This window comes from Panicum virgatum, chromosome 9N, assembly GCF_016808335.1.
Source record: "Panicum virgatum strain AP13 chromosome 9N, P.virgatum_v5, whole genome shotgun sequence".
Taxonomy (NCBI): Eukaryota; Viridiplantae; Streptophyta; class Magnoliopsida; order Poales; family Poaceae; genus Panicum; species Panicum virgatum.
This window is the reverse complement of record NC_053153.1, coordinates 74,785,708-74,798,973: the sequence shown is the minus strand read 5'-3', so window position 1 is coordinate 74,798,973 and position 13,266 is coordinate 74,785,708. Positions and strand designations below refer to the sequence as shown.

At 41.2% G+C, this 13,266-nt stretch overlaps 1 long non-coding RNA gene across 1 annotated transcript; it reads right to left on the bottom strand.

The window, feature by feature from the left end:
- Positions 1–11,345: 11,345 nt before the first annotated feature.
- On the bottom strand, positions 11,346–11,770 carry LOC120691248. Its single transcript, XR_005682160.1, has 3 exons — positions 11,677–11,770; positions 11,512–11,586; positions 11,346–11,433 (listed from the first exon to the last, which is right to left on the bottom strand). It is a non-coding gene; the product is annotated as an uncharacterized LOC120691248 (long non-coding RNA).
- Positions 11,771–13,266: the final 1,496 nt, after the last annotated feature.

The window sequence follows — 13,266 nt, the reverse complement described above, 5'->3', positions numbered from 1 at the left end:
TTTACCTTTGCCTTGAGCCCGAGCTTTGCTTATCATCTCCAAAACTCCATACGTTCACAACCAAATCTCTTTCATCCGTGGATCAACCTATACTCATTATCTCAAATGAAATTGTTAATCCACAAACCGTTGTCATTAATTACCAAAACTCGAATTAGGGGCCTAGATGCTTTCAATCTCCCCCTTTTTGGTAATTGATGACAACACTTAATTTTAGAGTGATAAAAGTGTTCAAGTCAACTTTATACACTAGGCATAAGGTGGACTTGGAATTGAACTTTGGAAGAACTTACTCATTTTCTTGAAAATTTCAGAATATGGTATGAATAAATTCACCAAGTTCGATGAGTAGAGAGAACTCCCCCTTGATGTGTGCATATAAATTTGCATGAATATCAAGTACACATATATATATTTGAAACTTTTGACGGAGTTTTCCCTACAAATGGAAATCGAGGCATACAAGATACAAGATATATATGATAAGAAATTTAGCTTGGTTAGCACAACCTCACAACCACAAGATGAACATAAATAGATAAGAGTAGCACAAACCAACATAGTTCATCACACATTACAAACCAAATATTCAAATCCAAACACAAGTCTCAAACCAAGTTCATGCAAGACACAAATCAAAGACATGTAATGCAATAGTTCAACACAAATAAATATGAGTGGCAAGTGGAAGCCGAAAGCGAATGATCTCCATGAGAAATCCATGAGCTCCCCCTAGATCCAAGCACTCCAAAGCTCATTCTCCCCCTTTGGAACCAATTGCCAAGAAGGTCAATCCATCGGCGGTGGAGGAGGTGGCGGTGGGTAGAACGCCTGGTGCGGGTAGAACTCTGGAGGCGGCACTGGAGCCGGAAATACTGAGTAGAAGTGGTCAGAAAATCCGGTGAAGGCTGTGCTGAAGGTATCAAAGCGCTGCTCTAGCTGCTCCTGTCTCTGCTCAAGCTGCTCAAACTGCTCAGAAGAGGGCAAATCCTCAAAACGTGAGTCAAGAGCTCCTATATCTGAGTGTAAACTCTCCTGAAACCCCTGCATCTGAGCCATCATGGGCTGGAACATCTGCTGCATGTTCTGAAAGTTGAGGTTCATCTGATTCTGCATCTGACTAGCCAACCCCGCAATCTGAGAGGATATGCTCTCCTGCATGGATGCAAAGTATGGGTCAAAATAGCCAGCTAGAGGGGCCCACTGCTGTTGTACTATAGGATGCGGTGGTGGCATGGCATGCTGAGCTGCAGCTGCTCCCATGTGAGCATCATCATCACTATCATCACCCTGCTCCTGTGCTTCAGCATCCATATCATCTCCAGGGAAAGGAGTCAAAGGCCTCAAAAGAAAAGTATTGTCATTCTTGAATGGCCTGAAAGGAGTGTGTTTGCTTTCACATAACCCTCTGAAGCTAGACTTAACCTTGATGATGGACATAATGTATGGAGCAAAATATAAGTTCATCTCCATGTTAAGCCTCAAATCTGCAAGCTGATCCATGATAAGAGCAATGACATTTATTCTATTTCCATTCATTATATGAGATATCACATTCCAATAGTGCCCTCTAATCTTGTCCTTGTTTCCACTCTTAGGCATGAATGTGACTCTAACAATCTTATTAATCACTGCAGGATGATGCCTCAGACCCTGAATGCCCCCAAAGGTTCTAGCAATTCCAAGATGTGCAGGCTCATAGAACATGGAGTAGTCATTCTCATCTAGAGGGTTTTCTAACACAACATTCATACTTTGCTCACTATTGATGAAATTATAATCCAACTGGTTAGCCTCAGCAAACTGTGCAAATGTAGCATAATATGTTCTCTTGCCAGTTGTCCACCGAAATGTTTCCTCAACCATGTTGATCTCTAGAGTGGCATAGAACTGACGTATCACAGTTTCATTCCAATCACACCTATGTTGCAGAAAATTTGCTAACCCCATTTGCTGAAATCTATCTACTAGATCAGACATGACTTTTTGTTGTCTCATATAGCCTAGGTCAATGGTATGATGTTTGAATACATTCTTCTTAACTAGATGACCAAAGTAAACATCTTTTTGTACCTCAGTTTTGAAGAAGAGAATGTTGGTGTCACGAGGCAAGCTGAATTGATCCACTGCTCTTGCATTGGCATAGCTCTCTGCAGTTCACTGTCGGCTAGGTAGATCTAGCCCCATCAAATCTGTAACATCATCATCAACCCCCTCAGTCTCTTCCTCTGAAGACTCATCACCTGCATCTCCTACTGAAGAAGCTGCAGCCATCTCACTGACATTTGGAGCATAGTCCACATCATCGGAGTCATCACTGTCTCTTTGTCTTTTGGAAGTCATTGCCTTCTTGATTTTAGAAGCAGTGGCCTTGATGATCTTCCGGGGTGGCCTGAGATCAAGATTTAACCATAAGAACAATTACTAAAGCAATAGAGCCAATCCATAATGATATAAGTCAGTTTAGCATTCATCTGAAAAATCTGACACTAGCGGACCGTCCGCACTTCTGAACGCGGACCGTCCGCGGTTCATGAATACCACGGCGGACCGTCCGCGTCCAGCAGGCGGACCGTCCGCAACCCATCTGTTCTGCGCAGGAACACAAAATCGCCCTTAACTTTGATTCATCCATATTTTGAGTTTCGATTCAAATCCACCAACCAAATTTTAACCATAACATCTCCTCATCACTAGGAACAAGATCCCCCAAGTATTTTTAAGAAACCATGGTCCAAAAACAGATCGTAGCATCTAACCCTAACTCTTTCCAATAAAGAAATCCAAGAACAAGAGTTAGGGATTCGTCAAAATACCGAGAGGACATGATGCACAATCTTGAGAAGAGTCCGGAGATGTTCTCGGACCGTCCGGGAACCACGCCAAAAAGCCTTGACCTTGTCGTCTCCCCCACGTGCTTGAGAGAGAAAGAGAGAGCTTTTTGACTATGTGTGCGGTTTGGTGGTGGATTGTGAGAGGGACACCCCTTATAAGTCGAGTCTGGCCGACCCCACCTTTCTGTCCAATCGCGGACTGTCCGCGGTCCTTTGGCGGACTGTCCGCAGTGTATTTTTGCGGTTGACAACCTCTCTGCAGAGCCTCTGGTGGACAAGTCTCATGAACGGCGGACTGTCCGCCCATTACCCGCGGACTGTCCGCAGTACCAAATTTCAGACTGCCCAGAATTGTGCCAACTTTCTCAATTCCAACTTCAATTTGGGATCATTGCTCATATAAAAATAAAAAAATCTCAAATCTTGCATGAAAACCTTCAAAAGACTCATATGAGCAAGTTTCAACAAGAATTCAAAAATTAATCGAATAAAATCATGAAAACTCATAATTGGCTCAAAAATACCTCAAAAATTCAGAAAAATGAAACAAAGAGTGCATGAAAGAACCATATGCCACATGTGCTAGCTTTCAAGCCACATTTGAGAAGTCAATGATATTTAACTCATTTCTTAACTTGCAAAACCGAGATTCATCCAAAGGCTTGGTAAATATATCGGTAATTGATCATCCGTGTCAATACCATCAATCTTGATATCTCCCTTATTCACATGATCTCTAAGAAAATGATGGCGGATATCAATATGCTTGGTTTTTGAATGTTGAACCGGATTAGAAGCAATCTTCACGGCACTTTCATTATCACACAACAAGAGAATTTCATCAAATTTCACACCATAATCGAGAAGAGTTTGCTTCATCCATAACAATTGTGCACAACAACTTCCGGCCGAGATATATTCCGCTTCGGCGGTTGAAAGAGCCACGGAATTTTACTTCTTTGATGACCAAGATACAAGAGATCTTCCAAGAAATTGACAACCACCGGAGGTGCTTTTCCTATCAACCTTGCACCCCGCATAATCCGAATCCGAGAATCCAACCAAATCAAAATGAGCACCCTTGGGATAACATAAGCCAATATTAAGAGAATATTTCAAGTATCTCAAGATACTTTTGACGGCGGTCAAATGACATTATCTAGGTGCGGCTTGAAATCGTGCACACATGCAAACACTAAACATGATGTCGGGCCTAGATGCGGTCAAATAAAGCAAACTACCAATCATAGAATGGTAAAGCTTTTGGTCAACCGGGTTACCTCCCTCATCTAGGTCGAGATGCCCATTGGTGGCCTTAGGAGTCTTGATTGGTTTTGCATCTTCCATACCAAATTTCTTCAAGATATTCTTCACATATTTTGATTGACACACAAATGTGCCTTCCTTGAGTTGCTTGATTTGAAGTCCAAGAAAGAAACCCAATTCACCAATCATGGACATCTCAAATTCCCTAGACATCATTTCACCAAATTCCTCACAAAAACTTGGGTTAGTTGAACCAAAGATAATATCATCAACATAAATTTGACAAACAAACAAATCCTTACCAATTGCTTTAGTGAACAAAGTAGTGTCAACCTTACCAATTTTGAAGCCCTTAGAGATGAGAAAGTGCTTCAATCTTTCATACCAAGCTCGTGGAGCTTGATTAAGACCATAAAGAGCTTTAGAGAGCTTGTATACATGATTTGGCTTCTTGGGATCTTCAAAACCGGGAGGTTGCTCAACAAAAACAAGTTCAATAATCTTGCCATTCAAGAAAGCACTTTTCACATCTATTTGAAAAAGTTTTATGTTGTGAGAGCAAGCATAAGCTAATAAAATTCAAATAGCTTCTAATCTAGCAACGGGAGCGAAAGTTTCACCGAAATCCAAACCTTCGACTTGAGTGAAGCCTTGAGCTACCAATCTTGCCTTGTTTCTCACGACCATTCCATATTCATTTTGTTTGTTTCTAAAGACCCATTTAGTGCCAATAACAATATAATTCTTGGGCCTCTCAACTAGATCCCAAACTTGATTCCGGGTGAAATTATTTAATTCTTCATGCATAGCATTCACCCAATCCAGATCTCTCAATGCTTCATCTACACGGTTAGGTTCAAGAAAAGATACAAAAGAATAATGTTCACAAAATGAAGAAATGCGAGATCGAGTTTGGACACCCTTACTAATATCACCCATGATTTGATCCACCGGATGATCCTTTGCAAGAACATGATGAATTCTTTGAGGAACAATGAGTTCTTGAGTTGATGAAGAAGGTGCACTGGATGAACCAACTTGATCTTGTACTTGAGAATCATCATTACTTGAATCTTGTACAATTGATTGTGCTTGATCATTTGAGATAGGAGTTGAAGGATTAACTCTAATAGAGATAGAAGGACCATCTTCATCTTCATCTTCTTCTCTTGGTCTAACATCACCAATTGATATGTTTTTTATTGCATTTCTCAAACCATCACTTCTCGCATCATCAAGATTTTCTTGTTCATTGTGAGACCCATTGGTTTCATCAAACTCAACATCATATGCTTCTTCAATAATGCCATGTATTTTGTTGTAGACCCGATAAGCCTTGCTACTAGATGAATATCCAAGAAGAAAACCCTCATCACATTTGCTTTGAAACTTTGATAACCGAGTTCCCTTCTTGAGAATATAGCATTTGCAACCAAACACTCTAAAGTATGATATATTTGGCTTCCTTCCAATGAGCAACTCATATGGGGTCTTGTTATGAAATCTATGGCAATACAATCTATTAGAGGTATGACAAGCCGTGTTGATTGCTTCGGCCCAAAAGCTATCCGAAACATTGTACTCGGAGAGCATTGATCTTGCCATATCAATCAAGGTTCTATTTTTCCTCTCAACAGGACCATTTTGTTCCGGAGTGTACTTGGTTGAGAATTCATGCTTGATTCCTTTCTCATCACACCATTCCTCAACTCTTGTGTTTCTAAACTCACTTCCATTGTCACTCCTCACTTTCTTCACCTTGAGCTCAAATTCATTTTCGGCCTTGTAAAGAATTTCTTGAATGTGTCATATGTATCGGCCTTGTCATGAAGAAAGAAAACCCATGTATATCTTGAGTAATCATCCACTACCACAAGACAATAGCAATTTCCACCAATACTTCTATATGTTGTTGGACCAAATAAATCCATATGCAATAATTCCAATGGTCTCTCGGTTGACATGACACTCTTAGTGGGATGAGTATTTGCAACTTGCTTTCCGGCTTGACATGCACTACATAACTTATCCTTTTCAAACTTCACATTCTTCAACCCAACTACTAAGTCATGCTTCAAAAGTCGGTTGAGTTGCTTCATGCCAACATGACCAAGCCTTCTATGCCATAACCAACCCAAGGATGATTGAGTGAATAAGCAAGTGGACAAGTTTGCATCTTTAGTAGTAAAATCCACAAGATATACATCATCATGTCTAAATCCCGTAAAGATGTGATCTTTTCCATCTAAGCTAGTCACTACCACATCATCTTTAGTGAAGCTACACTTATATCCACAATCACAAAGTTGAGTGACCGCTAAGAGATTAAACTTGAGAGAATCAACCAACAATACTTTTAAAAGAGAATGATCGCTTGAGATAGGAATTGTACCAACTCCTTTGACTTTGCCACGGCTATTGTCACCAAAGATGATGTCACTATAGCCACCCACATTCTCATCTAGAGAGGAAAACATCATTGGATCTCCGGTCATGTGTTGAGTGCATCCACTATCAAGCACCCAATGTCTTCCTCCGGACTTGTAATTCACCTACAAAAAGGAAGTAACTCTTTTAGGTACCCAAACTTTCTTGGGTCCTTGAATGTTAGTGACCAAGACTTTTGGCACCCAAATGGCATTCTTTTTAGCACCATTTATAGGTATCCCAACAAATTTTGCACTAACATTGCCATTTGAATTTTTCATAAGCATGTAACTTGAATCAAAGGATATGACTTTCTTGTTGGTGCAATTCTTCTCAACATGACCAACCTTCTTGCATTTTTCACAATATGGCTTACCACTACTCTTCACAAAAGTAGTTTTGGTTTGCACAAAAGCCTTCTTCCCTTTCTTAGGAATATATCCAAACCCTTGCTTGTTCAAGGTAAACTTTTGGCTTGCCCAACAATGGTTGAACTTGGCTCTACTATCATAGCACTTTCTCAAATCATTAGTCAAGCAAGTGATCTCTTTCTTTAATAAATCATTTTCCATAATGAGAGATTCATTGCAAGATGGGTTATCAATTTTGGTGAAAAAGAACTAGTAGAGCTAGAGCCACAAGATTTATCATCAATTAAATCACAACTAACACCAATGCTCAATGTTGCTTTTCTTTCATGATTAAGCAAGGTATTGTGAGTTTCCTCAAGCTTCTCATGAGTTTCTTTGAGATTCTCATGAGAAGTCTTTAGCTCCTCATAGGAATCTTGTAGAGAAGTAAACTTCAACTTCAAGTCCTTCAACTTAGCCTTTTCCTTAGTCATGAATTCATCGGCATCATTAAGCATTTCAACAAGATCATCATATGAAAGTTCATCAAGTTCACCATCTTGTTGTACCTTTGCACCACCCTTTGCCATAAGACAATGTGGTGTAGAGAAGAGTGATGGAGCCTCCTTGATGGTGATCCCGGCAACTCCCTTGGATGGCTTGTCATCATCATCATCATCATCATCATCGGAGCTTGCATCAGAATCCCATTCAACAAAATAAGCTTGGCCATTCTTCTTCTTCTTGATGAACTTTTTCTTCTTCTTTTCATCATTTTTCTTGTCCTTTTTCTTGTTTGGACAATTGACAATGATATGACCTACTTCACCACATTGAAAGCAAGTCTTGTCCACAAAAGGATTTTTTTCTTGATGATTGACCTCTCTTGCCAAAGTTCTTCTTGCTCATCATTCTATTGAATCTCTTGACAAAGAGAGCCATCTCCTCATCCGATTCTTCTTCTTGGCACCCACTTTCTTCTTCATTTTTGCTATCTTGAGCTTTGAATGCCACACTTTTCTTTTTCACATCAATTTCTCCACCATGAGCTTCATCTTGAGATTTCTTGAACATGTCATGGGTGTGAATTTCTCCCAATATTTGTGTGGGAGTTGCGGTCTTCACATTTGACCTTTAAAGTAAGGTCACAATTGTGTCATATCTTTCAGGAAGACATCTAAGAAACTTGTGGTTGAAATCCCCATCCGGTACCTCAAATCCAAGTCCCTTGAGGTCATTCACAATGTCATTTAGCCGGTTGAACATCTCGGCTATACTTTCATCCTTCTTCATGGTAAATTCACTAAAATTCCCTTTAAGCAAATATAACTTGGTCTCCTTCACAGTTGATGTACCCTCATGAATTTCCATGAGCTTCTTCCATATGTCATTTGCATTTGTGAGGCTCTTGACTCTATTAAATTCATTTACATCAAGAGCACTAAAGAGCACATTAACCCTTTGATTATTTAGTGTCTCATTTTCCTCATCTAAGGGTGTCAAACTCTTTGGGTCCAAAATGACATATCCATCACTTACTACTCTCCATAGCTTTCTACTCATGGCTTTGAGATGAGCCGACATCCTAGTCTTCCAATAATTATAATTGTTCCCATCAAAGAACGGTGGCTTCCCAATATGAATCCCATGATCACTAGTCATTGTTCTACTCCAAGATGGTTAAATCCGCAATTAATGGAGTACTTAGCTCTGGTACCACTTGTAGGATCAAGAACACCGACTAGAGGGGGGGTGAATAGGCGGTTTAAAATCTAAAACCAATAACACTAGGGAAATTTAATTAGTAACAAAGGAAAGCCCTATGTCATGCTACTATTATCTCTAGATGTGTTTGCAACCTAGGGTGACAAGGCACAATTCAACCTCTAGTAAAGTAAATTGCTCAAAGTAAAAACAAGAATTAAAGTGAGTAAGAAAAGTAACCAAGCTTGACACAAGAATTTATCCCGTGGTGTCGATGTCTTGCCGGTCACCCCTAATCTATGTTGAGGTGGATTCCAAGAATCAACCGCTCCTCTATCAAGAACCTCTTGATCTTGAGCCGGATTGAATCAAAGAACCGCTCCACACCTCGATTCCACTAGAGTTGCTCTTCACCACTCCGGTGAGGTGAGCACAAGACCTCTCACAACCGAAATCGGGGCTCCTCAACAATCTCCTTGGAGGTGCTCCACGAAATCCTCTTCTCTAAGCCGTATAGGGAGCGGCAACTCCCAAGAGTAACAAGTTGATGACGCTTGCTTGAAGTTTCCCTAATGCCACAAAGCTCAAACTCTTGATGCAATGCACTAGGAATCTCTCACACCCTCAAGAATGCAATCTCTAAGCAAGTGTGTGTGAGGGAGGGATGTCTTAGCTCTATGATGTCAAGTATGCAGTCCAAATGGCCAAGAGAAGCACCCAAAGGCCGGGCAATGGGTATATATAGACATCCCTCCAAAAACTAGCCGTTACACTTTTTTCTGTGAAGTCGCGGACCGTCCGCATTACAAAAACCGGACCGTCCGCCGTTATAAACCAGTGAGTCAGTGTGCATTTAATGCGCGTCAGAACTAGCCATTAAACCCAGGCGGACCGTCCGCAGTTAAGAGATCTAACTCCCTAGAGACAAACAAGCTCTCTAGTACAAATTCGAATTAGCCTGCGGACCGTCCGCGCCCCAAGGGCGGACCGTCCGCAGTTCACTTTTCAGCCCAAACCAGAGAAACAACATCTCTGGTACAAATCTAAGATTAGCCGGCGGACCGTCCGCGCCCCATGGGTGGACTGTCCGCCGTTCAACTTTGAAGCCCACCAGAGAGACACCCTTTCTGGTACAATTTTGAAATATAGTGGCGGACTGTCCGCCCACCCGGGCCGGACTGTCCGCCAGCCCACCAGAGCCTCTGCAAGCTCTCTAGAACGGGCGCGGACTGTCCGCCCCTCGGGTGCGGACTGTCCGCCGTTACTCAGTCAGCTCTCAAACTTAGACTTTTTCAAATCTTTTCAAAACGCCGTTCGCCCTCATGCATGCAACTAGACATTTTGAGCAAAATGGCACTAAGGACCTGTCAAGCACGAGTACTCGACCCCTCTTGATAGTACGGCTATCTATCCAACAAATCTGGTCACTTTTCATCCACTAAACGCCTTGTGACCGGTAAAATACCAAAGCCCTATTTTACCTTTGCCTTGAGCCCGAGCTTTGCTTATCATCTCCAAAACTCCATACGTTCACAACCAAATCTCTTTCATCCGTGGATCAACCTATACTCATTATCTCAAATGAAATTATTAGTCCACAAACCGTTGTCATTAATTACCAAAACTCGAATTAGGGGCCTAGATGCTTTCAATTACCCTCATGTGATTCTGTTGACAGCTGTTCGCCACACCCGTCTGCATCATATGTACAACTATGATTTTTTCCAATGGTTGCATGGAACTCAATGTTTCTTTGATTACGGAGTGCATTTCTCTCAACAGCAACCACACGATGCCTAGGTAGACTACGTCCAAACCCAGAATCCATGCCCTGAACATCTGGTGTCTATTCAACTATCGGTGGGATGTAAACAGGTGATCCGCTAAAACCCGGAATAACCAATTCACTCGCACTGGTTACGAGTTCTATGGGGGTTGGAACTACAAGTTCGGGCACAAATTGAGGGTTTGCCATAGCTATAGAATCGGGGTGTAAGTTGGCTCTGAATTCTTTCATTCTACGTTTATATTCACGTTTCCCCTCCTTTCGTGCCGGCAATCTGTTCCGTAACTTTTCCTTTTTAACCTCTTCTTCTGTCCTCAGCAACTTTTCCACGTGGTATAATTCTCGGCGACGCTGATTAATTAGCGCCCTCTCTTCGGTAGACATCGACTCCATTCGTGCTCTATACTTCTCCCTTCATCGCTCCTTTGGGTTAATGGATTCTGACACACCCAACATTGGTGATTCAGATATTAGCAACTAATGGAATATATTGAACCTTACTGAATCACATGCTATTACGTGAAAGGTAATATAGTTGATCAACTAAGGTGCTACGGGTTGTACAAATAATATTCAGCAAAATAATATAGTCTATATATATTCAAGACTCAGGTACAATAAAAAGTTGATAATAGTCTTTATTTTTTTGACAAAACAACAATATATATTCACCACTAAGATCTATTGCACCCAAACCTAATATCATGTACCGAGTGAGGAAAACAATAACATTATTATGTGCATGTATAAAATATTGCAGACTGCTTGCACTATATTACGATCGGCAGAGCCATAGTTGATTCAACTACATACCTGTCCGTTGTGCTCCATTATCATCTATAATGGGTTGGTCATAAACAATAGCGTTATTCAAAGATCCATCTGTGAATAGCCCTGATATGACCAAATTAGATATGTTAGATCGTGGTCGTCATTGAACAATTCAACACAAACACTATTCAAAAGCCAAACATAGTACCTGCAATTTCCCCCTCATTTACGGCACAATTCTCATGTGGATTAACAAATAACTCAGCAACATTCTTTTTGGTCGAAAGATTGTCATCTACAACATTGATCACATCAATAACTTCATGAAAAAAATAAATGCATTATGCATAACACACGTCGGAATTGCATTTACCTTGGTTACCGCCCGCATGCACAATATTCATCTCGTGTGAATTCAGGTTGTTCCCACACCCGAGGGCTTCGATCCCTGCTTGAAAAAATAGACAAAGTGTCAAAGATTGGAGCCCGAAATAGAATTTGAACTTGCATGGCCATCAATGTCTGGTGATGCGTGTACCTTGCCCACAACATAAATCTCTGATGAAGTTGTCACTCCTATGTAGCCATTCTGACCCCTCATCATCATCAGCTCGGTTCGGTCCTGTTGAGTACCCCAAAACAGCCCATTAGAAACTACATTGTTTTCAGGCAAAAAACAGGTCAATAAATTGAGGTGAATACCAGTGCTCTTATCAATCTGTCAACCCAAAACCGGAAACATTACACCATTGTTTATTGACCTGTTTTTTTACCTAAACTTAGATTTATCTATATTAGAAACAATGTTCATTTATCTATATTAGATTTACCAGTGCCCATTAGAAACAATGTGTATATTAGATTTATCTATATAAACTTAGATAAATTTAGACGAATCTATAGATAAACTTAGATAAATTTATATCTCAGTCATACATGATCCTATAATCATAAAAATTTTACTACAGCTCCACCATATAATGATTAGCCCACCATAAAAATTTCACCATAATTAGACAACGAAAACTGTATCTATAAATTAATTACAAAAATATATATATATATATATAATTACAGCAAAAAATTTATACTAAAGTATACTATATAATATGTTCACTGCATAGATCTACTCATGTGGAGTCAAACAAAATTGAATTTTCTATTTTATGATTTGTTTTATAATTTAATATGATTTTTCAAAGATTCAATCAAAATAAATATAAAAGAGAAAGAGAAAACCGTGCCACGTCACCCTGAAACCGCTCAAAGGAGGTCGCGCGAATGGTTTCGGAAGTTCGTGGAGTCTAAATAACCGGTTTTGTAGTTTAGGAAGAAAAAATAAATTCGGTCCAAAGTTGAGGGAGACGGAAAGAATTTTTTTTCAAGTTTTGGGTATCGGATAGTTGGGCCGATCCACTGAAACCTGCATGGCGAGCTGCATGCTTCAGCGGCGCAAGGCGTGTGGCACTCCGCACTTCCGCAGGCTCGCCGCTCACTGAACCGTGTCGGTGTGCAGCTTGCGAGCCGCACGGTCCGCAGACCGCAGCAGCGATCGCCGGCCGGACACCCAGCGGCGCGGCCGCGCGGTTGTGCCTTGCCGCGGCGGCCGAGTGCACGGCGCCGTTCGGTCCGCAGCAAGCACCAGCCACCAGGCAATCCGGCCGTACGTCAGGCAGGCAGGGATGTACGAGAGTGTCCAGAACGAGGGCCAACGCTGTCGCTGCTGCGTTGTGATTGCCAGCGGCCAGTTGGCCACCGGTTGGATCAGCACACTGCGAGTGCTCGCGCCACTGCCAACGGAAAAGAAATTACCACTAGAAACTCAACCAAAGACCACGAAGATCCAAAGGTGATACGGTAATTTAATTTTGTTGATCATCATCACTCTAAATGCAGCATTTACTCGCATTTATCAAGATTTCCTACCATCCCGGTTGGAACGTTGGAACTCAAAACTCAAATTCTAAGACCCGACGACTGCAAATTCCATCACACGGTGGGTTTCCTCCCATTTCGATTTCCAGGCGGTGGATGATCTGATCTTTGAACGTTGGAATTCAAACTCAAATCAAGAAAAAAAAATGAGGAAACGACTGGTCAAAGCAACCGAGCATCGATGACTCGCCGC